A 26,149-nucleotide genomic window follows, 5' to 3' on the forward strand; every position below is an offset into this window, starting at 1 on the left:
AACGAACACCCAATCACATGCAAAGGAAAACAAAAAAACAGCATGTTTGCTTGCACATGATTGGATGATGGAAGTCAGCAGAGCTTCTGCTCATTTACTAAGCTCTGGAGCAACTGCTCTTGTAGAGTGCACCTGCACTTTGCAAAGTGCACAGTCAATTTGCCTTTAGTAAATCAACCCCATAGAGTGATGGTGCCCTTTTGTCTAAGCTCATAGGGGTTGATTTACTAAAGGCAAATAGACTGTGCACTTTGCAAGTGCAGTTGCTCCAGAGCTTAGTAAATGAGGTAAAGCTTTACTTGGCAAAGAATCCCCAATCACATGCAAGGAAAATGAAAAAAAAAAAACATAATTTTTGCTTGCACATGATTGGATAATGGAAGTCAGCAGAGCTTCTGCTCATTTACTAAGCTCTGGCGAAACTGCACATACAGAGTGCAACTACACTTTGCAAAGTGCACAGTCTATTTGCCTTTAGTAAATCAACCCTACTGTGTCATGTGAATATTTTAGTAGAAATAGCTAGAGGAAGTATAATGCCTGCTTTAAATTCACAATAAATCATTTAAATGTAAAGACCAAGAGAAAGAAGAGATGGTTTCTTGTTTCCTGAACTACAGAGAGTCTTTTGACTCCTCTCAACATCCCCTGCACCTCTCTCCCCTGCTACTGTTCTGATGCTGATTTTAGCCAAGCATGTCCATGTAGCCATGTAAGCCTGCTGCTGCAAGTGCTATAATAATAAATATACAAAACAATAAAATACTGTAGCAAGAGATATGCTCATAGCCAAGGTTGGAAATGATGAAAAAATGAAATAATAAATATTATAAAAAAATCATAAATAAATAAACCAGGCTAGAGTACGAAACTAAAGTCCAGGAAAAGTAATAAGTGGTTCTAAAGATATTTCTTTAACCACTTCATCCCCGGAAGGTTTACCCCCCTTCATGACCAGGCCATTTTTTGCAAAACAGCACTGCGTTACTGTAACTGACAACTGCGCGGTCGTGCGATGCTGCACACAAACAAAATTGATGTCCTTTTTTTTCCCCACAAATAGAGCTTTCTTTTGGTGGTATTTGATCACCTCTGTGTTTTTTTTTTTTTTTTGCGCTATAAAAAAACAACAATTTTGCAAAAAAATTAAAAAAATTAAAACAACAATATTTTTTACTTTCTGCTATAAAACATCGCCAATAAAAAAATGTAAAAAATCAAATTTCTTCATCAATTTAGGCCAATATGTATTCAGCTACATATTTTTGGTAAACAAAATTCCAATAAGCATATATTAATTGGTTTGCGCAAAAGTTATAGCATCTACAAACTATGGGATATTTGTATCGACTTTTTATTTATTTATTTCTTATCAGTAATGGTGGCGATCATCGACTTATAGCGGGACTGAAACATTGCAGCAGACAAATCAGACACTAAGTGACACTTTTGACACTTTTTTGGGGACCAGTGAAACCAATACAGTGATCAGTGCTAAATAATATGCACTGTTATGCCCCGTACACACGGTCGGACTTTGTTCGGACATTCCGACAACAAAATCCTAGGATTTTTTCCGACGGATGTTGGCTCAAACTTGTCTTGCATACACACGGTCACACAAAGTTGTCGGAAAATCCGATCGTTCTAAACGCGGTGATGTAAAACACGTACGCCGGGACTATAAACGGGGCAGTGGCCAATAGCTTTCATCTCTTTATTTATTTTGAGCATGCGTGGCACTTTGTCCGTCGGATTTGTGTACACACAATCGGAAATTCCGACAACGGATTTTGTTGTCGGAAAATTTTATCTCCTGCTCTCCAACTTTGTGTGTCGGAAAATCCGATGGAAAATGTCCGATGGAGCCCACACACGGTCGGAATTTCCAACAACACGCTCCGATCGGACATTTTCCATCGGAAAATCCGACCGTGTGTACGGGGCATAACTGTACTAATGACACTGATAAGGAAGGGGTTAACATCAGGGGTAATCAAAGGGTTAAATGTGTCCCTAGGGATTGCTTTATAACTTGGGGGGTGCTTGTATTGTAAGAAGACAGAGATCCGTGTTCCTGCTTAGCAGAAACACAAGATCTCTGTCTTCACCTGTCACAGAACGGCGATCTGCCTTGTTTTCATAGGCAAACCACTGTTCTGTCTGCCTTGGGAACGATCGGCGGGTCCTGGCAGGCATCAAGTCCACCGGACCTGCTGATTGGCTCCCGCTGTGTCCAATCACAGCAGGATCTGTTCGCCGGCAGCCCCAGACCACAAAGAGTGAAATCACGTTCATGTAGGTGATTTCATGCAGAGAGAACGCCCTGCTGCAGTAAATGTACATGAGGCGGTCCAGAAGCTGTTAAAAATGGTTCCGATTTTTTTGGGGGAAAATTGTTCGTAACAATATCCATAGAAAACCTTGGAAAATGTGACTGGCTGACTGATGTCATCAATCCAGAGGCGCACAACACATCAACTGCAGCATCAGGATCCAGATCTCAGGGGGGTGGATCAAGCTGGTATATACATCAGGAACATAATATAATAAATATAGCCCCGTTCTGGAGCATCAATGCAATAATATATGGTGCAGTCTCATGTGTCTTTTAGTGTATGATTTTCTTGATAGAGCAGAGCTTTTTCTCACCTACACACTTTGGTTTCCAGGCAATGTCAATTGCTTCCCACCAGCTTTCACTAATCTAACAGATCGAGATCATGGAAACCTAAATACCACCAACACTGAATTATTTCAGTAGAAATGGAGGTTACTTTGATCTATTTAATGTCATAATTATCTATCTCATTGGTAAAGGATCCAGTTGTGGAGAGATCATCCAGCATGAACCTGTACTAGTGTGGCCACAAGTCTAATGAATACTGTAATATTTATGAGTATTTTTAATACCTGTTATCTCTCTACACTTGTCATAGTGGCGTGTTATCAATGTGTTATCTGTCTGCGGTAGTGAATTATTACGCATTGACACTGATTTTTTTCTGTTGAATGTGTTTCTCATTTTTGCCTTTTTATGTAGCATGTAACAGTAAGAGGTTGTTTTACTTAAGGCAAATAGACTGTGCACTTTGAATAAATATACAGACAGCGCCTGCTTCACCTTAACCCCTTCCGGACCGCCCGCCGTCGATATACGTCGGCCCCTTGACATTAAATACCGTTGTTATGGCAGCAGATAGCAACTATTACCCCGGTATTTTCTTCAACTGTTGAATAAATAGTACCCCACACTGTGATTCCAAAACGAAAACAAATCAAATATAGGGATACTTTCATTCAGTAATTTTTGCAGTGTCTGGTGTGGATCCAGGTGACTTTTCCCTCAAGTTTTGCAAATTGTACATAAAATAAACGCTGTATTTCCTTATATGTGAATGTCTCTTAACCACTTCAGCCCCGGAAGAATTTACCCCCTTCCTGACCAGAGCACTTTTTGCGATTCGGCACTGCGTCGCTTTAACTGACAAACAAAATTGACGTCCTTTTTTTCCCACAAATAGAGCTTTCTTTTGGTGGTATTTGATCACCTCTGCGGTTTTTATTTTTTGCACTATAAACAAAAAAAGAGCGACAATTTTGAAAAAAAAACACATTATTTTTTAACTTTTTTGCTATAATAAATATCCCCCAAAAATATGTAAAAAAACATTTTTTTTTCCTCAGTTTAGGCCGATACGTATTCTTCTACATATTTTTGGTAAAAAAAATCACAATAAGCGTTTATTGATTGGTTTGCGCAAAAGTTTACAAAATAGGGGATAGTTTTATGGCATTTTTATTATTAATTTTTTTTTTTACTAGTAATGGCGGCGATCAGTGATTTTTATCGTGACTGCGACATTATGGCGGACACATCAGACATTTTTTACACATTTTTGGGACCATTGTCATTTATACAGCAATCAGAGCTATACAAATGTACTGATTCCTGTGTAAATGACACTGGCAGTGAAGGGGTTAACCACTAGGGGGCTAGGGAGGGGTTAAGTAAGTCCTGGGGAGTGTTACTAACTGTGGGGGGGGCGTGGCTACGTGTGACACTTCACTGATCTCTGCTCCCGATGACAGGGAGCAGAGATCAGTGACACTGTTACTAGGCAGAACGGGGGGATGCTTGTTTACATTAGCATCTCCTCGTTCGTCCTCTCTGTGAGGCGATCGCGGGTATCCCCGCGGCGATCAAGTCCGCGGGACCCGCGACCCGACTCATGGAGCTCCCGGCCAGCGGCGTGCACGCAATGGCATGACGGCAAATTCAAAGGGACGTACGGGTATGCCCATTTCCCCCGCGGTGCCATTCTGCCGACGTACATCGGCGTGCACCGGTCGGGAACCACTTAACAATCCACTTGGCATTAGGTTATATGATCCTTCCAAATGGTTAGGATCTGGAATTGGGGAGAAAACACATAAATGAGTTTGTCAAAAACCTTAAGAGATCAGCAACATTCTCTGTGAGATCCGAATGGAGGACTTCAGCTGCTGAGACAAATATAAGCAAGTGAGTAACACTCCCAAACCAAATCTCACAGGGAGAGGGTCCAATATCCACTTAGGGGCTTAATAAATATATGAAGACGTTCAGACCATAGTTCTCTAGTTTCTGACAATCCCCTTAGTTTCTCTACTTTTTCTACTACATTGTAGACAGTAGGGGATGTAAAATCAAACCTCAAAACCTCTTGTAAGGACTCTCCCATAAAAATAGTTCCTCTGTTAGCCCCGGTTCACACTGAGGCAGCGCGACTTGCAGCGCGACTGCCTCAGGCGACCTGGACACGACAGGGGCGGCGACTTGCAAAACGACTTCTATATAGAAGTCTATGCAAGTCGCCTCAAGTCGCCCCCAAAGTAGTACAGGAACCTTTTTCTAAGTCGGAGTGACTTGCGTCGATTAGAACGGTTCCATTTTACAGAATGGGACGCTACTTGTCAGGCGGCTAGGTCGCCTGACAAGTCATCCTAGTGTGAACCGACCCTGACTCTCTGTATTTTCTGGGACTCTATACTTACAAACTACAGGCATACCCCACTTTTAAGTACACAATGGGGTTTATTTACTAAAGCTGGAAAGTGCAAAATCAGGCTCACTTCTGCATATAAACCAATGAGCTTCCAGGTTTTATTACCAAAGCTTAATTGAACAAGCTGGGGTTAGAAGCTCATTGGTTTCTATGCAGAAGTGAGCCTGATTTTGCACTTTCCAGCTTTAGTAAATAAACCCCATTGTGTACTTAAAAGTGGGGTATGCCTGTACTTCTGATAACACTTTTTACTGTGGCCTTTGCAGTAGCATTTGCCACTGGCCAAACTTCTGGCCATACAGAAAATATTTCCATACAGACAAAATGCTTACTCGTAAGATCCTGACTTGGGCATCTGGATATATCTTTTTGTAATCTCTGGAAGGGATGTTCAACTTTTGGTAACACCTTTGGTAACAAGTAAAACAAGAAGTGGTATATTATAAAAACAACTGTGGTGAACCCTGGCACTATCTTATGCTTTTACTGCTTTTGACTTATGACACTGTCCATGTTTCAAGCTGGAGGGAAAAGAGTGGCTGGCAGACATAAAAGATCTCCTTTTTCCAAAGTCCTGTTTCATAAGAAGTTGCTCCCTGTGGACCACTTGTTCTTCTCGTTCTGGGGTCCTTAAAGTTTAAATATTAATCCCAACTCCACTGGACTAGAACTAGGGTAGAATCTGTGAGTTGCACAGACCCAGCAAGTGTCCGGGGCTGTAATGCGGAATCCTTAGTCGCCTGGTTTTCTTCCATGTGTGAGTTGTAATGTTAGTAAGGCTACCTCAACAAGAAGCTGGAAGGTTAAAGACAGCCAATCAATTAACTTAGCATGCTTGATTGGTTTACCTGCCAAAGTAAAAACAAAGTTCTGGTGCTTTGAATGGAATCCAAAGCACTCTAAATCTGTACTATCTATATAAACATATACTCTTTTGATAGCTCACAGGCTTGCTAAAGCATGGAGCTCTACTTCTTGAGCTGGGGAAGAAGGATCCAATGACTGAATACAGAGCATCCTTCTGGGTGATAAGTGCATACTCAGTATGGGTATTGCCATCCTCGGTATAAAACCGAGATCAAATCTACAAAAAATAAAAAATCTGGAATCTTCAAAGAGTGTGTCCTGCACTGGGATCACAGCAGCTGATTCCTACAACATTAATTTAACACATGGGTCTTTTTTGTCTCCAGCCTCCTCCAATACAGTCAATAAGGTGGCTGGATTTAAATGTACGCACTTGTTATTGTTAGATTTGTACATAAACAATACAAAATTCATATTTTGTGAACCCTTCATTAACCGCTTAAGGACCGGGCCTATTTTTTAGACTCGGTGTTTACTTTCTTTTTGCCAGAAATGACTAAGAACCCCCAAACATTATATTTTTTTTTTCGAACACCCTAGAGAATAAAATGGCGATTATTGCAAGTACTTTCTGTCACACCGAATTTGCGCAGTGGTCTTACAAATGCACTTTGTTTTGAAAAAATACACTTTTTTTGAATTAAAAAATAAGACAACAGTAAAGCTAGCCCATTTTTTTTTATATTGTGAAAGATAATGTTACGCCGAGTAAATTGATACCCAATATGTCACGCTTCAGAATTGCGCCCGTTTGTGGAATGGCGACAAACTTTTACCCATAAAAATCTCCATAGGCGACGTTTAAAAAATTACAGGTTACCAGTTTTGCGTTACAGAGGAGGTCTAGGGCTAGAATTATTGCTCTCGTGCTAACAATCATGCTGATACCTCACACGTGTGGTTTTAACACCGTGTTCATATGCGTATAATATAATAATATATATATAATATAATATAATAGAAAAAAAAGCATGACAGGACCTATTAAGTATGAGATCTGGGGTCAAAAAGACCTTAGATCTCATATTTACACTAAAATGCAATAAAAAAATGTAATTTGAAAAAAAAATAAAATTTCTCCTTTAACCTCCCTGGTGGTATGATTATGTCAGATTTTTGCGTCTCAAAGCGGTACAATTATTTTGTATAGAAATTTGGCGTTTTATATTGTAGGCCTGTAATTCTTAGCAGAGCTCCAGGTTTTATTTTATTTTTTTCTAGTGAAATTCTTCTTTTGCCAATTCTTCTTTGCAAAATAGCTCAAACTCTGTCAAATTGAATTGAGAACGTCTGTGAACAGCAATTTTCAAGTCTTGCCACAGATTGTCAATTGGATTTAAGTCTGGACTTTGACTGAGCCATTCTAACACATGAATATGCTTTGATCTAAACCATTCCATTGTAGCTCTGGCTGTACGTTTAGGGTCGTTGTGCTGCTGGAAGGTGAACCTCCATCCCAGTCTCATGTCTTTTGCAGACTCTAACAGGTTTTCTTCTGAAATTGCCCTGTATATGGCTCCATCCATCTTCCCATCAACTCTGACCAGCTTCCCTGTTCCTGCTGGAGAAAAGCATCCCCACAACATGATGCTGCCACCACCATGTTTCATGGTGGGGATGGTGTGTTCAAGGTGATGTGCAGTGTTAGTTTTCTGCCTCACATAGCGTTTTGCATTTAGGCCAAAAAGTTAAATTTTGGTCTCATCTGACCAGAGCACCTTCTTCCACATGTTTGCTGTGTCCCCCACATGGCTTCTCACAAACTGAAAATGGGACTCCTTATAGCTTTCTTTCAACAATGGCTTTCTTCTTGCCACTCTTCCATAAAGGATCTCTGCAGCTACTCCAGAGTTACCTTGGGCCTCTTGGCTGCTTCTCTGATTAATGCTCTTCTTTAGATCAGTCAGTTTAGATGGATGGCCATGTCTTTCGGTGGACGGCCATGTCTTGGCAAGTTTGCAGTTGTGCCATACTCTTTCCATTTTCGGATGATGGATTGAACAGTGCACCGTGAGATGTTCAAAGATTGGGATATTTTTTTAGAACCTAACCCTGCTTTAAACATCTCCACAACTTTATCCCTGACCTGTCTGGTGTATTCTTTGGCCTTCATGATGCTGTTTGCTCTCTAACAAACCTCTGAGAGCTTCACAGAACAGCTGTATTTATACTGAGATTAAATTACACACAGGTGGACTCTATTTACTAATTAGGTGACTTCTGAAGGCAATTGGTTCTACTAGATTTTAGTTAGGGGTATCAGAGTAAAGGGGGCTGAATAGAAATGCACGCCACACTTTTCAGATATTTATTTGTAAAACATGTTGAAAACCCATTTATCATTTTCCTTCCATTACAATTATGTGCCACTTTGTGTTGGTCAATCACATAAAATCCCAATCAAATACATTTACGTTTTTGGTTGTAACATGACAAAAATGTGGAAAATTTCAAGGGGTACTAATAGTTTTTCAAGGCACTGTACAAGGAAAAGTGGCACATCATTTCACAATCCACACATTCTGCTTTGGATTTCAAAAATAAAAACTAAATAAAAACAAAACGTACCAACAATCTGTATATGAACAAACAGAAAAAGCATCAGCCAGATCGAAAACTATAAAACAGCTGGCTGCAGGTGGCATCTATCCTAACAGGGTGTGTGGACTTGGCGTGATGGGCCTGTTATATATTTAATTTTTTATTACTCTCACATCATGGACCGCACATCAAGTTATTATCAGACCTTTCAATTTCATTTCTATAGAAAAAGTTCTTTCTATCCCATCTGTCTTGGCTTTGTTAATTATAATACAGCTGCTATAATAAAGTACAATAAATGTACTCTAACCTTGATTTTTTTATATTAAAAGGTGACTGTAGTTTATCCTGCTCAAAACACAGGTCCTTAAATATTGTCTGTGGAATTAATGATATATTTCTTCCATGTTTTTATGTGAAATATATACACATAAATACGTTTATAGAAAAGGAGAGATAGTTGGGACTTTGAGTGAGGCCCACCATGTCAAAATGGAGACAAAAATCAATCCATGAATGAAATTACAATACATGATTTATTGTTGCAAATTAAAAATTCATTCCAGATTATTGAGAAAAACATTGTATCAAATAAATAGGTAGTCACATGACTTACACTAAAATATGCTGCTCATAACATGCAATACAATTGATGAATAGATACAATTGCTCCAATATGCGTGTACTTACTGATTGAGTCAGGCAGATGAACCACCAGTCATTTTAGGTTGCTTTATACTCCCTGTCCAGGGCGGGGCCCCATTTACGTCATGCTTGATTGGCCAAGCAGCATGAGGGAGGCGAGGAGAGAGAACCCACCTGCATACGGCTGGGCCATCAGCAGTGTGTCCTCGCCCATCTCGTCTGCGGCCAAAGATGGAAAGGAACGTCAATGATGTCAGTGACGTCTTGTGCGCGGCGTCAATGCTTGACGTTGATGCACGGGAGGCCGGACCCCGCCCCCACCGTCAGGTGGGGGGGAGGAACGGACTGCCGCACATCGCAACCCTGGAGGCAGAAAAACACCTGGCCCCCATCAAACCTATGCTGGGCCAGACGAGGGATTAAGAAGTAATTTAACCACTGGCCGACCGCCGCATGTACATTTACGTTGGCAGAATGGCACGGCTGGCCAAATGGGCGTACCTGTACGTCCCTTTGAATTTCCCACCGAGCCAGCGCATGCACGCCCCCATCGCGAGCTCCGGGATCGCGCCCGCGAGTCCTGTGGACTCGATGTCCACCGGTCTCCCAGCAATCGTGTCACGGAGAGGTAGAACGGGAGATGCTTTTGTAAACAAAGCGTTCCCCGTTCTACCTAGTGACAGGACAGTGATCTACTGCTCTCTGTCATCGAGAGCAGTGATCACTGTCCTGTGTGTTCAAGCCCAGCCCACTGGGTTAAGGGAGATATTTAATTAGAGACAAACGTATTGGGATCCAATGATCATAAGGAAGAATAATATTAATGCAGATTACTGGAGGCTAATGTAAACTAGGTATATAAAAGGATGTTCGAAAGATAAATTGTATAAGGTGTGACAAGTCACTAGAGCAGGTGTTTTCCACCCAAATTTAGTCAGACGGTGAATTGGATTTGACCTGGCACACTCGCTTAACACACATGGCGTGCCTCCATCCCTATATTGGTTTATAGAAAAGGAGCGATAGTTGGGACTTTGAGTGAGGCCCACCATGTCAAAATCGAGACAAAATCAATACATGAATGAAATTACAATACATGATTTATTGTTGCAAACTAAAGATTCATTCCAAATTATTGAGAAAAACATTGTATCAAATATATAGGTAGTCACATGATTTACACTAAAATATGCTGCTCATAGCATGCAATACAATTGATGAATAGATATGAAAAATATACATGAAAAGATAAAAATACATAATGAGACCAGGTATCTTTTGGCATCTAGTGGCACTCAATGCGTTTCTTGGCATTTCAGCCATTCATCAGGAGTGTAATAATGTAATATACTAGAAAGGGAAATAAATACTGGTTGTTAACGATGTCCTATAGTGAAGGGGGAGTAAAGATATATATATATTCCAACAAGATGGGAACAAAAATGGATAACTTCTTGCATGGCCTCAAAGCTGGGCCCGGTGTCTGCACAGGAGAGTGGGGATACCATGTATAGTATCTCCCCGGGGTTGAGACGGGGAGACCCCCCAAGGACCAAGGAGAGCACCCAAAGGACGACAGGGTGGTCATAGCATGATCCAGTGTGGTTTGTGTGCATGTGACGTGCATAGTGTCTTGTAGGGAATATGTGATAAATAATAAATTGGTTAGTGCAGATGTGAAAATGTGAAGATATCTCTAAGTGTTCCCGCAGGGGGACTACATGAGGGGGTGAATGTATAATTAAACCCAAATAAAAACATACCAGAAAGTGATGACAAAGCTCTCGGTAAAATGTGAATAGGGGAATGAATTAACCCCAATGTTGATCTGTAAATGGTATGTGTAAGCTGGCTCGAATCTGCGTGTGTTTCCATGTGATTGAATCAGGCAGATGAACCACCAGTCGTCCCAGGTCGCTTTATACTCCCTGTCCAGGGCGGGGCCCCATCAACGTCATGCTCAATTGGCCAAGCAGCATGAGGGAAGCTCAATAATCTGGAATAAATGTTTAGTTTGCAACAATAAATCATGTATTGTAATTTCATTCATGTATTGATTTTGTCTCCATTTTGACATGGCAGGCCTCACTCAAAGTCCCAACTATCTTTCCTTTTCTATAAACCAATATAGGGATGGAGGCACGCCATGTGTGTTAAGCGAGTGTGCCAGGTCATATCCAATTTACTGTAACACTTAAATAAGTATTTTTTGGGCTGCAAAACTGCATGTGATCTGTCACTGATTATCTATGCAGTATGTGCAATATTCCTTTGCTTTAACACTTTTTTCCCCCTCAACAGCTGCATGAGGTAAACAATGTCAAGTATATTATTCCTGCGCTACCATGCGGTAGTAAAAGTGGTGAGGGGGGAAAAGCAGCTTGCACTGAATGGGGTCCAGCCTGGCCCCTGATACGGACGTAAGCTCACAAGTGGGAATGGTGCTGCGCTAATCCCTATGTACGTACCGGTGCATAGCTGCAATCATACTAGGGTATTGCTGGGTAGAAGGCTAATCGCCTGCACTCAGTATGCAATGTAATATTAAACTGAAGCAAACACTAAAAGTATAAACGTGCTCTGCTCAATTAGAGGATAAAAAATAAATACATTAATAAAATAGGTGGAGATAGTCAGACTACACATAAATAGTACTATATAAAAATATCGACATAAGTGTATTAAATATGCAGTGTAAGCACTTCGCATATAGTGCAAAAAATAAATAAATAAATATCTGAAGCATTCATCACATAAAAACAAACTAAACCGCAAGGGTGCAATGTTACAATGGATGTCCGAAGAGATCACAATGTCTGTGACAGTGCAGGCAGCAGCTGGATTTTAGCATCACTTGCTTAAATACGTGGAGAGTGTGAAGTGTATAAACCAGTCCTCTTCATGCAACAATCCTACACTGGTAGGTAATGGCCCCTTACCTCATTACACTGAGGCTACAGCATAAGGCAATCAGCGCTTGTGGTATCTCCTGTGGGGGTAGGTCCTGGGTCCCGGACTGTCATTCAATATACCTCAGATCCACAGGGGGCATAGCGGCATAGAGACAAGGATGCCACATAGTGTAGTATTTTAAAATATTAGGGCTTTATTCATAAATAACAAACAGGGGTACTCACACAGTGAAGTGGCAGAGGATAAAATGTAACCAAACGAGCGGTGAGCTTGTACACTGCTGACAGTGGAAGGTGCCTGTCCCTACGTGTGGCGGCACGTGTCACTTGGCTTCATAAGGGGATGATAGAGGGCACACAGGGTTGTCTTTAAATAGATCAGGTAAACTGGATGTACGGCGGCCATTTTCTCGAAGTCCTATGGAAAAATACCATAGCGGCCATCTTCCCGGGGATACACGGGGGCAGCCATTTTCCTGGTTATCAAAAACGGACAGAGACATCGGCGACGGCAAGGCTGCTGGCCGGTGTGAGCTCAGTCTCTGCCGTATCGACCTGTTGGAATCATATGGTGATCTGACCTGAATACAAAGAGGGGGTGGCCAGGGTGGTTAACTGAATCCCCCCAAGTGTCCACTTGTCCCGATAACGGTCAGTGTATGAATCTAGAAGATTACGGGCTATAAACGGTATAATAGAGACAAGGGAAGGTGAATATAAGATATGGATGTGATATAGGGAGATATGTTGGTACTTCACTATGGAGATGTACCTTCCACTGTAATCAATGCACTCTCATACAGTTACTACACATATAATCATCCTAATATTTTGCTCAACATTTAATACATATATAAAAAGAATATACAAAGTATTATGGTAATAATATAGTGAGGTGAGAGGCAATAAAAATATATAAAAAAATGTTGTTAAAAAATGTAATAAAAATTCTATAAACAGCCCATAAGGTTAAAATGCGGTATAAGAATAGTGATAATCATGATAATCAACGGGTCCAAAGGGATCACATGGTGGCCATATTATTTGGAGACTACCTTGCAATAACAAATTGTGGTACCGTAAACAAGGGTACAGGGATGGAAAATTGGGAGAAACAAGGAAAGGGGATGGGGGAATGGTAGGGGTGCCGACTTTAATAGCGAAATAGGTGCATATATATACAAGACTAAAAGTCACTCAGAAAACAATTCAAATCGAATTCTATGTTAAGGCCCCGAGGTGCAAATGTGTCCAACGTGAATATCCATCTGGATTCAGCCTGGCTGAGGGTCCTGACCTTGTGTGTCGTACGACTAAGACGGAACTGTACGCAGCTTAACACGTTCCTAGACCAAGCAGAAAAGCTAGCACTGAGATTTTCAAATAAAGGATATGATCGCCAATTCATAGAAAAGAAAGTGAAAGAGGTCTCTGCGATGGATCGAAATGAATTGATTAAGGATACCAACAAATCTAAACAGCCACTAGGGGGAGCACCTTTAATTCTAGACTTTAGCGCACAGCATAAGAAAGTTGAAAAGATCATTAAAAGCCACTGGCACATCCTTTTAGCAGATAAACAATTACAAGGATCCCTACCCACACTTCCGCACTTTATATATAAAAGAGCACCTACTATTCGGGATAAGGTGGTAAAAAATGTAATTGACCACAATTTGTTATTGCAAGGTAGTCTCCAAATAATATGGCCACCATGTGATCCCTTTGGACCCGTTGATTATCATGATTATCACTATTCTTATACTGAATTTTAACCTTATGGGCGTTTTATAGAATTTTTATTATATTTTTTAACAAAATTTTTTTATATATTTTTATTGCCTCTCACCTCACTATATTATTATCATAATACTTCGTATATTCTTTTTATATATATATATTAAATGTTGAGTAAAATATTAGGATGATTATATGTGTAGTAACTGTATGAGAGTGCATTGATTACAGTGGAAGGTACATCTCTATAGTGAAGTACCAACATATCTCCCTATATCACATCCATATCTTATATTCACCTTCCCTTGTCTCTATTATACCATTTATAGCCCGTAATCTTCTAGATTCATACACTGATCGTTATCGGGACAAGTGGACACTTGGGGGGATTCAGTTAACCACCCAGGCCACCCCCTCTTTGTATTCAGGTCAGATCACCATATGATTCCAACAGGTCGATACGGCAGAGACTGAGCTCACACCGGCCAGCAGCCTTGCCGATGTCTCTGTCCGTTTTTGATAACCAGGAAAATGGCCGCCCCCGTGTATCCCCAGGAAGATGGCCGCTATGGTATTTTCCCATAGGACTTCGAGAAAATGGCCGCCGTACATCCAGTTTACCTGATCTATTTAAAGACAACCCTGTGTGCCCTCTATCATCCCCTAATGAAGCCAAGTGACACGTGACGCCACACGTAGGGACCGGCACCTTCCACTGTCAGCAGTGTATGAGCTCGCCGCTCGTTTGGTTACATTTTATCCTCTGCCACTTCACTGTGTGAGTACCCCTGTTTGTTATTTATGAATAAAGCCTTAATATTTTAAAATACTACACTATGTGGCATCCTTGTCTCTCCTTTGGCCACTATGCCCCCTGTGGATCTGAGGTATATTGAATGACAGTCCGGGACCCAGGACCTGCCCCCACAGGAGATACCACAAGTGCTGATTGCCTTATGCTGTAGCCTCAGTGTAATGAGGTAAGGGGCCATTACCTACCAGTGTAGGATTGTTGCATGAAGAGGACTGGTTTATACACTTCACACTCTCCACTTATTTAAGCAAGTGATGCTAAAATCCAGCTGCTGCCTGCACTATCTCACTGTTTGGCACGTTTGATGAAGCATTGGAGTTGTTTGCTGCTGCACAAGTCACTTTTTCTTTGAACTTTAATATTGTCTTCATACAACTGTGAGCACCTATTGTTGGCACTGGACACTTTATTGCATCTGTCACAGACATTGTGATCTCTTCGGACAATCCATTGTAACATTGCACCTTTGCGGTTTAGTTTGTTTTTATGTGATCAATGCTTCAGATATATATTTATTTATTTATTTATTTATTTATTTATTTATTTATTTATTTATTTATTTATTTATTTATTGCACTATATGCGAAGTGCTTACACTGCATATTTAATACACTTATGTTGATATTTTTATATAGTACTATTTATGTTTCGTCTGACTATCTCCACCTATTTTATTAATGTATTTATTTTTTATTCTCTAATTGAGCACAGCACGTTTATACTTTTAGTTTTTGCTTGAGTTTAATATTACATTGCATACTGAGTGCAGGCGATTAGCCTTCTACCCAGCAATACCCTAGTATGATTGCACCTATGCACCGGTGCGTACATAAGGATTAGCACAGCACCATTCCCACTTGTGAGCTGCATGAGGTAAGTGCTTTATCAAATGAGGCTCCTCAGACATTTTTTAAAATTATGCCAATGCATTGTGTATTATATTTGTTTCAATTTTAATGTAAAAAAACTTTTATGATACTCCAAAGATAAATGGGAATGTAGTTGTAGAAATATTTGTATGCTTTGAAAATTGTCTCTATTGTAATCTGAAAAATATAAAATTTTAATTCTTTAGCAAAGCTATATGAGGATGGGGTTTTAGGCAATGAGGCTTACAGGAGAATGTAGAAATATTTGTATGCTCTGTGTAACATATTATGTCTATTTTAGTTAGAAAAATATAAATCTAATTTTGTTTTTGTCCTCGAAAGCTAATTGGAGATGTGTCTTTGGCCAATAAGACCTGAAAGAAATGGCAGAAATAATACCTATGTAGGGTTCACATTATTCCTTCTTTTTTTAAGGGTGAAAAAATACCATTTGTTGTGTATATTTGGCATGAACATCTGCATGTGTTGTGACATTTTTAAAATGTAGCCTATTCACCCTGGACCTACTTTATTAATCTATGTAGCAAGTTTTGTTTGGTTATTTTAATGATATATATATATATATATATATATATATATATATATATATATATATATATATATATATATATTTTTTTTTTTTTTTTCTGTTTTCTTTATAATTTTCTGTATTCAACTAATTAACTCAATTGGTGGCCTATCCATGCCTACAGTTTGAACCCAATAGGGGTAGGCTGGTACAGACTACCAAATATTGTATTTATATAAGAACAATCTTATGAACCAGTGTAACTAAGTTGGTTACAAATGACTAATGTGACAATGTCAATCTGTATTGTTAACTAAATACTTTCAATAAAAATCTATTGTTTAAAAAAAAAATGTAGTCTACTCCAACTGCTGAAATGCTTGATATGTATATACACTAAGATGTGGATATTTTGATTCAATAGCTGCATGCTGTCTGTCCCTTTCAAAATGTATCCTGCTCCAACTGGCTATGGAGTCTTTAATTTAGTTCTGGCCTTTGTCCCATACATAATACACTCTAAATTATTTTCACATTAAAGACTACATTATCTTTTCCTCTCCGATTGCAGCCTAAAAAAACACTTTAATGATGTGTTTAATGCATGTGCAATATTTCTGGCTGTTGTCTCTGACATAATACACACATTTTAATTTCATGATAAAACCTGCCTCATCTTTCCCTCTTACATTGTAGACACTCAAAACTGCTTACATGATGTGCATTACATCTGTATAATACTTATTGATGTTGTTTTTGGCAAAATACATTGTCATTTTTATTTCATTTTACAAACTATCTCCCCTCTCCCTCTTCAAATGAGGCCTAGTAAAACCCCTTACATGATGTACAGCGTGTCTGTGCAATATTTCTGGATGTTGTCTCTGACCTAATGCACTAAAAATCTTATTTCACAAAAAAACCTGCCACCTTTTTACATTGCAGCCTGGTAAAAATTCTTACATGATCTGCAGTGTGACTTGCAATAAATCTGTCTCTTGTCTTTAATATAATACATGTCTGTGCAATATTTCTAGTTTTTAATACTTGATTAAAATCCTCTAGAATTGTGGTCCAGTAAAACCATTCACGATATGCAATATTTCAGGGTGCCTCTGACATTATACACTGTAATGTCAGAGGCATATTTATGGATGTCTCTGACATTATACACTGTAATTTTTATTTCTAGATAAAAGCTGCCTCATCTCTCCCTCTTCAATTGCAGCCTTTTGAAACAGCTTACATGATGTGCAGCATGTCTGTGCAATATTTATGGCTGTTGTCTCAGACATCATACTATGTAATTTTTATTTCCCAATAAAACCTGTCTCTTCTCTACCTCCTACCCCCTTGTGACCAATTAGAACTGTTTACATAATGTGCAGTGAGTCTGTACAATATTTCTGATTGCTGCCATTGATATGATACACCTTGCCTGCCTGTCTGCCTTGTCTCTTCTTTTTACATTGATGCCCAATAAAGTTGCTTAATTATATACCCCCAGCCATATGTCTGGTTATTGTATCTGAAATATGGCACTTTTTTTATTTCAGCAGAACAGCTGCCTCATGTCTGGAATGTGGTTTTGAAGTGTTTTTGTGCAGTCTATCCAGACATTTTATTAAACTGTGTACTGTTTGCTCTAAAAAACGATAACCTATGCTATGAAAAGTGTTTTGCCATTGTTTGGAAATTCTTATGAAGCTTAGGGTTTTATATTAATTAATTAATGTATTTATGTTTGAGGGGTAAATGTTCCATTAGCTTTTAGATCTGTTATGTCTGCTTACACCAATTGTTCAATTCCAGCCTATTATTGCTAGAATAAAAAAAAATTAGGTGTCACAGCAAAAACTGTCTAAAAAGAGTTAAAGCAGAACTACACTGCATCTGAGCCCCACAAAACCAAAAACACTATTCAGTTCATTTTTAATACTCAAAGGAAACTCACCCATTCATTCACGTTTCCATACTTTATTTTGCTGAGAAATTACTTTGAAAAACTCCCCCTAGCATTTCTGGTCATGGCCATCTTGAGTAAGGGCAGATGATTCATGTAACATTTACTCCCTGTAATCCATCTGCCCTTAGCTCATGCATGCAGACCAGAGGATTTTTTTGTTCAGCTTACAGCAAGAAAAGCAGGAGGTGGGGATCTAAAGTTACACTCTGCACAGCTCAGTGAGGAGAGCTGAGAGCTGCTTGGAAGGAAGGGACACAACACCCTTCACACAGCACACAGGAACAGAGCTGAGGCTGTCAATAACAGACTATGTGCTGGAGCTCTCTCCCCTGCCACCTTTTTAACCTATGGTGTCAGGAAAACTTTTCAGAAATGACTCATGTCGATAGCAGAGGAAAGGGGCAGCAGACAGAAATTACACTTAGGGGATGATTTACTAAAGGCAAATAGATAGATTGTGCACTTTGCAAAGTGCAGTTGCTCCAGTGCTTAGTAAATGAGGTAAAGCTTCACTTTGCAAAAAGTACACAATCACGTGCAAAGAAAATTAAAGAAAACAGCTTTTTTGCTTGCAGATGATTGGGTGATGGAAGTCAGCAGAGCTTCTGCTCATTTATTTAGCTCTGGAGCAATTGCTCTTACAGAGTGCAACTGCAAAGTGCACAGTCTATTTACATTTAGTAAATCAACCCCTTAGTACTCTGGATTGATTCAAGTACATGCTATAGAGGGATATGCTTTGCTCATATTTCATGCTGAGATTTACAACCACTTTAAAGGCATCTCTGGAGCATGTCATTTGAAGGATTGGTGTTTTTTTCCATGTCACTCCCAAAGTCACATAGGATGGAGCACTCTCTTCCCACTGAATGGTATTTCTTAAAATAGTTTTTCTTTTTCATTAGTACAAGTCCCTCATGGCAGTGCACAGCTCCCCGTGCCCTTGGCAAATCTTTGTCTATTATCCTTATAGCCAGAACTGATTTTCAAAATGCTCTCTTCAGTGGGGTTTGGATTAAAGTTTGCAATTTGCAGAATCAAACTGCGAATCAAGCCTAAGCACATTTGCTCATCAATAATAGAAACCACACAGAACTTCTCATTCTTCCACTTTTTACTGAATAAAGTGTTCTGTTGCAATCTCAGTACCCACTGGAGAGATTTTCCATCCTTTCCTGTACAAATAAAAGTGAGGAAAAGATAGCTTTTGTCACTTCCCTACTCTGTCCAAAACTAAAACAAAAAACGGTTTTGGCTGGAGTTGTGTCTAAGACCAGCCATACACTATTTGAATTTTGTCCGGTTCCTGCTGAACCTTCAAAGGACAGGCTAAATGTACCAAGTTGATTGATTGATCAACTTAGGATACTGCCAGCCTGCCAGATTCTCTTGCGATTATCGCTATAGCCGCTAGTGATATTCACTGTCTTCTCACGTCGGGGATGGCTTCCCCGGCCCACCAACCAGGAGCAGACAATGGCTCAGTTGGAGGGATTTTCCTGTCAACACTATCTGTGTTGATGAGGGAATTGTACACATTTCTTTCCTGCAACCTGTGGTTGCATAAAAGAAATTTGAACCATGAATGGCTGACCTTATTGTCCATGATGTCATGGGTGTAGCAATATAAGTTATGCCAATGCTACCCTCATAATGATGACATCTGAGCAAGAAGCTAGTAATTTTTGTTCTTTTAGCAAAATTTTTTAGTTTTAATCTTGTTATCTGCTGAAATTTGTATTATTATTATTATTATTATTATTATTAATAATGTTATACACTATTCATCACTACTGCTTACTACAGACACGTTTTTGATTTATAAGGAAATTGTACTGTAGAGTGGATCAAAATTAATAGAAGAGTATTTTTTGACTTTGATAAATGTACCCCAATGCACGCTTGTCCTTGCCTAATTTTTATTTTTCAGATCAAACGCTCTTTTATTTTTGAGTTACCAGTGATCAGTCTTCTGATAAAACATCCCCAATGACAACGATAAACTCCTTTATTTGGAAGCTACAGAGAAGTGTACGTGCTTCTACCATCAGCAAGATAGTGGGGAACAGCAGAAAGAATGATATTTTTTTCATATTTTCCACAGATCTTATGATAATGAAAAATCCAAGGCTTATCTTATTTTGCAAGGTGAAACAAACAGCAGATAACGCTTCTGAAGAGAGCAATGCTGGCTGTAAAATATAGCAAAGAGTGTGTTAATGTATTGCCTTGTGATCTTTGTCATGATAAAATTGAGAACTATCCTACAGGTTTTAGTAAAAGGAGCCGGAGATCAGAGTAGTAGCCTTTGAGTAAGGGGAAAGATATAAGTATAAGGGCTTGTTTAAAGCAGCATTATGCCTGCAACCAAACATAGTTCTTTATGTTAAACAGGTTCTAATACAATGCCCAAATATATGCATGCAAAAGTTACCATTTCTGTAGAGAAAATATAAAATTTGAGGTTTTGTAATGTAAATGTTTTACTATACATACACAATGTGCACAATAGCCCACAATATACACCCATTGTTTGGACTGCTGAAAAACTGGTTAAAGATGAAAAACAGATATAGGCTCATATGAGTGTCTAAATTTTGTACATCAGCATTGCACTTTTTTTTCCCCCTAAAAAAGGTCTGAAGGGTAGTTGGAACCTGGATTGCGTTATTCTAACGGATTATTCATACCACAACAGAGGAACCCTCTAATATAAGTACAGCATTTCATTTGCTGAAGAAATCTGTACACAGCAATGCTTTTCTTTCATACCCCCAACAGGAAACCCGTTTATTGGGCAGGTGCCAAGAAAACCTTATTTTCTTTCCTATTGTCAGTTTATGGACTGTAAAAGGAGGAGAGAAACATTGGTCCCATAGCTGGAGATTGAAATGAAGTTTGCCAAACAAGCATACAATTTCATTTGCACTTAAACTTTGCTTCCAACAAAAAGCCATTGCTTGTGGATTGACATGTTTATACCCTGTGATTTTCCTTAAGGATGAAAGAAAGGGATATAAAAAAAGGAAAGCTCACTGCTGATGTTTTCAATAGGCTTTGACCAAAAATACATTGTTGCTTGACTTTTGAGCAAACCTTTGCATTCATTATAATACCATGTATTGTGAACCGAACATGATTCCATTGAGCCTCTGTTGGATTGAAAGGTAGGTTGTTGAACTATTTCGACCCTGTGTGATCAAGATTGTCAGTGTCATTTGTATGTTACAATAGCTAGTATACAGCCCTTCCATGTATTCTAGTCATTTATCACAGTCAGTGTACAGCCTTCAAGTCCAGGCTAGCCATTTCTACGCATCCAATATACAGCCCTTTCAGCCTCTCCGCTCATTTGCATAACAGCCTGTATACAGCCTTTCCATGGTGTCTAGTCATTTCCATCACAACACACAAAAGTGTGTTATGTCTGCAGCCACAAGGTCTGCTCTGGGAAGTATTTGTGTTAAAGATGGTTCTGTGTCAAATTACATAGACCATATGGCAAGTTAGGGCTGGGCAAGTCCTACATGTTTCATACAGATTATTTTTGCATAATTTTGTATTCTGTTTGGTTTTTTTTTGTATGTGTGACAGTAGAATACATTGGAGTTTATGCAATATGGAACTTTGTTAAAATTTTCCCCAGAACAGAGTTTTATACTGACATCTTGGTAAACTTGCATATTTATACTGACATCATATTAACTATAGCTTTATATCTGTTGTTATCCAGCTTGGGCTGATGGTTAACAGCCATCCAGACTTTTTCTGTACACCAGACCACATTTGTGCAAATGAGTAAACTTTTGAGGCACCAAAAACAGGGCTTTTTTTTTAGTGGGAACGCAGTTCCGGAACCACCAGAACTGAATGGATCTAATGGCAAGGGGTGCTGGGGTGTGCTGGAGGTTCCATTGATGCTGGCTGCTGGAGGATCAATTGTTGTTTGAGGGATCAGTTGTCATCAGTCATCAGTTTTTGATGGAGGGGTCTATTTTTGCTGGGGGGGGGGGCTTTTGTTGCTGGGGTGGTCAATTGTTCCTGGTTGTTGAGGGAGGGGTCTATTGTTGTTGGATGCTGGAGGGTCTATTAATTCTGGATGTTGGAAGATCTATTGTTCCTGGGGTGGAACAGTTGTTGTTAGGGGGTAGTTTTTTTTTTAGGGATTCTATTGTTGCTGGGGGGATCTGGTTTTGCTGTTGGGATCTATTTTTGCTAATGGGATCTATTGTTGCTTGGGGGGGCTATTGTTACTGGCTGCAAAGGATCTATTTTACTGGTTTTTATATTATTGCTAACAAATTCCATACAGATTACATAGCACCAAAAAATGATACTTGGTTCTGTTTTCTCTAAAAGGGGTAGTACTGGGAGGTGGGTAGGGGGTGGAACATAGGAACAGTGCTCGGAGGTGGGTAGGGGCAGAGACAAGTGGTGACTTGGAAGAGGGGAGTACCTGCACCTATTCTCTGAGAAAAGAAGCCCTGACCAAAATTAAGTATGGATACCACGGAAATAATACCCTACTGTTTCAGCTCAGTAATAAAGGATGGATACAGATGAGATATTATTATTATTCTATGGGATTTAATGAGCACCAACAGTTTGTGCAGTGCTTTACAATATAAAGGGAGACAGTGCAGTTACAATACAATACAAGGCTTCTGCTTGTAATGGCTTACAATCTAATAGTGAGGGTGGTGGCACAAAAGGAAATAACTGTGTGGGATGAGATGGTGGAAGAATTAAAAGTTCAGTTGATAGGCAGAAGTGGGTTAGGCTTCCCTGAAGAGATGAGTTTTCAGGGATCGCCTAAAGGCAGACAGAGATAGCTGGACAGATTGGGGTCGGGAGTTCTAGAGGATGAGAGAGACTCTGGAGAAGACGTGGAGGTGGGTATAGGATGACGTGACAAGGGAGATAGAGAGCAGGAGGTCTTGGGGAACAGCAACTCTTGGGAGCCAATATTGCCATCAACCAATAGCATTTTCCACCTCTCCAACTTCTCAACCTTGAAGATTGTAGCAGCCCATACATAGCCAGATTAAAGGAAAAGTATGAAATTACCTTTTTATACAGATATATGTGCTCCCCTTAGAATTGTACTTATTCCCAAAATAAGGTTAGTGGGTTCTTCACATTAGGCTAGTAAAGCTGTTGTTTGGAAGACCCATTAGAATATATTTAACAACAGAAATGTTCCATTCAGCTGCGTGAACATTTCAAGTCTGACATAAAGCTTACATTAGTAAACCATCCGCCGAGTATTCACATCACATACAGATTCACTGGGTTAGAGTGAAATACAGTATATTCAACATAAAAAAATAACCACCTCAAGTACAACACAAATCATTACATAAGGAGGTTATAATTTATTTGTAAAGTGCAATTGTTTCAAATTAACATATACATTGCAATATAAGTTTTCATGTATTACATTAAAAATTAAATTACACAGCACAAGAGAAGTAGGTATATCTATCAATCTTTTTAGGTCACCTTTTCATTCAAAAAGACTTTAATAATGTAATCATTTAATACATTAGCAGATTATTGTCATTTCTAAAGTACAAACAGTATGCCTAGTTCTCGTTCTCATATAGTTGCAGTGTAAGCCCATACCTCCTATAGAACACATGTTGCATACTATAGCAGTACTTTCTTAATTGTAATAATAAAACTCTAAAGGCAATAATAATAGCCATAATAAAAAATGAATACATATTTTGTTGATATGCATTAAAATTAGACCTAATTGTATGCATTTCATTACATTCATGAATCGCTTTAACTTTTGTACAAATCTGAAACCACACTAAAATATTTCTCATGTCTGATAAAGTATAGAAACTATACTATTTTATGAAATACATTTGGAATTTTGCATTATCATTGCAGAGGTGAAATCTTGTGTATTGGTTCCACTTTAATTTCTACTTTAAACTTGAATAATAATGATGTTTTCCTTCCACCTACAGTCCATTATGCGTCCAGTTTATTTACAGAGCACATTAGCTGAGTCATGCTGTTTGAGGACATTCAGTGGCACATCTTGGTGACCTGAAAGACAGAACAAACACTTGGTTACTTAATTGTCAGAAAGCACAGAGGTCCTGATCTAGGGGAAAGAGTAAGATTGCTTGCAAGGCTGTCAGTCTTGGGTGATGCTAAAAGGTAACCTGCTCTAACGGCCTTGCTTGGTAAAGATGAAGCTCTAATTATTAAACGCAAAAACCCATAGCAACCAATTAAAATCCACATTATGCTTTCATACTGTACTGACTTTAGAAGAGTAAATTATAATTGGCTGCTGTAATTAAAATGTGATTGCCATATTGAATATGGCTGTTTGTTCCTAAAGGCAAACTAGCAGCATGTGGCTATCCCAAGCAAGAGACCACATGGTTGAGTACTGTGCATGATACTTTTTTATTTGAAGTAAGACGCTGACACATGCGTGTCCTTGCACGTTATTTATACGTTCCCATGCGTTGCTTATGAGCCAGCAAATTCATTTCAACAGGCTGCTCTTAACACAAGAAATGTGCAACAGAAGTAATTGACTCTTTTGCAAAATGGCGCCACACCAAATGCATGCATTAGCCGTTGCATGGTGTGCATTTACGAAAGCACTCAATTTTCCGTGCTTTGCTGACACGCACAGGGTTGGTTTACTAAAACTGGAGAGTTCAAAATCTGGTGCAGCTCTTCGTAGAAACCAATCAGCTTCCAAGTTTTTCTTGTCAAAGCTTAATTGAATAAGCTGAAGTCAGAAGCTGATTGGTTTCTATGCAGAGCTGCACTAGATTTTGCACGCTCCAGTTTTAGTAAATCAGCCCCAAAGAGTGTAAACGTGCTCTAATGGTTTAATTTTTAGGGTACACTTTCAGGGTGTCTACCCCCTTCTTCTAAAGTCTAGGCAGTACTGAAGTATTGAGTACTGCTTACATCTTAGAAGAAAGGGATAGACACTCCAAAATGAACTTTACATAACTGCAAGTTCACTAATATAAATACAATCACCATTTTCAAGTGATGGACTATGGATATACAAGTTGACTAAATTCAATCACTTATGAATAATGATTGTAACCGCGTTCTAGACATAGCTCTTATAACACACAAAATCAGGCAAGCAAGAGTTATTTAATTGTGATCAAACTAATTTTTTGAATGCTTTAAATAAAAGTTGATCTTTTGTTTTTTATCTATTGTAGATTTGAAAGCTTATAAATTTAATTGCAATTAGTTGAAAGTGAATTAATATTTTCATATCACATTTTAGAAACAAGCTGTACTAACATTCTTCTTGTATAACATTTAACCAAATAAATGAAATGATGACTCCAATATGATATGCATACATATTTGATGGCTGTCAGTTGTAGATGTTCCTTTAAAACTATATAGATCCCATAAGGGTTAATTGCATCTAATATCACAATGAATACATATTTTTATCTACTTTAGCTGTAGTAGTGATGGAACACACGGGGTATATGCAGGCCACTGCATAAGCTATTTACCAACATAGTGACACTAAGGATATCCCTAATCCCTGATAAAGTGGGATTTTGTGATTTTTAAAAGATGGCAAATAGGCATAAATGGGTGCATATGCATGCACTGTTTTTAATCTACCAAGATCAATGGAATGGGTAACCAGTGTATTAAAGTTTATTCATGTCCAATAATGTGTGTGCAGAATATTGTGTGATAGAAGAATTTCTCTCTACCTATTATATGAAGCCTTTGACTCATTAGAGTGAACACCGTTCACTGCTCACTGCTCCGGCCAGTGTAAGCTCAACCCTTTGTAAATGGAGCCTGGGAAGAGAACAGCTTCAGTCTTGCTATACAGTCCACTACTGAGATCGATTAAAAGAACAGGGCAGAGAAGGTGCCTCTGGACTAGTATTATCTGGTGGAGATTTCATGGATATCACTTCCTCACCATGGATAAGTATTATCCCTGGATAAATCCTCTCCCCTCTGAGAATTTTATCATCATCCCCAAAGTCTGAGATTGTCTTTTGGACAGAGAGTGTGTCTTTAGGATGTGAAGGCCCTGGGACACCAGGATTACCCTGCATGTCAAACTGCCTATACAAACCACTTTGTGATGTTTTAATCTTCGAGTTAACTTTGGCTGGATTTAAACATCAACACTGGACCCCCTACAGCCAATATTGACCAGATGCCACTGGAGTCTTGTCCT

At 39.1% G+C, this 26,149-nt stretch overlaps 1 long non-coding RNA gene across 13 annotated transcripts in view; it reads right to left on the minus strand.

Moving 5' to 3' along the window:
* Window positions 1-22,495: 22,495 nt before the first annotated feature.
* LOC141131318 (uncharacterized) overlaps window positions 22,496-26,149 on the minus strand; it is a 139,662-nt gene continuing 136,008 nt past the window's right edge. For all 13 annotated transcript variants that reach the window (XR_012242739.1, XR_012242745.1, XR_012242749.1 and 10 more), the window contains one exon: window positions 22,496-23,991. This is a non-coding gene — a long non-coding RNA (uncharacterized lncRNA). The remainder of the gene's footprint in view (window positions 23,992-26,149) is intronic.

Source organism: Aquarana catesbeiana, linkage group LG03 (genome assembly GCF_042186555.1).
Source record: "Aquarana catesbeiana isolate 2022-GZ linkage group LG03, ASM4218655v1, whole genome shotgun sequence".
Lineage (NCBI taxonomy): Eukaryota > Metazoa > Chordata > Amphibia > Anura > Ranidae > Aquarana > Aquarana catesbeiana.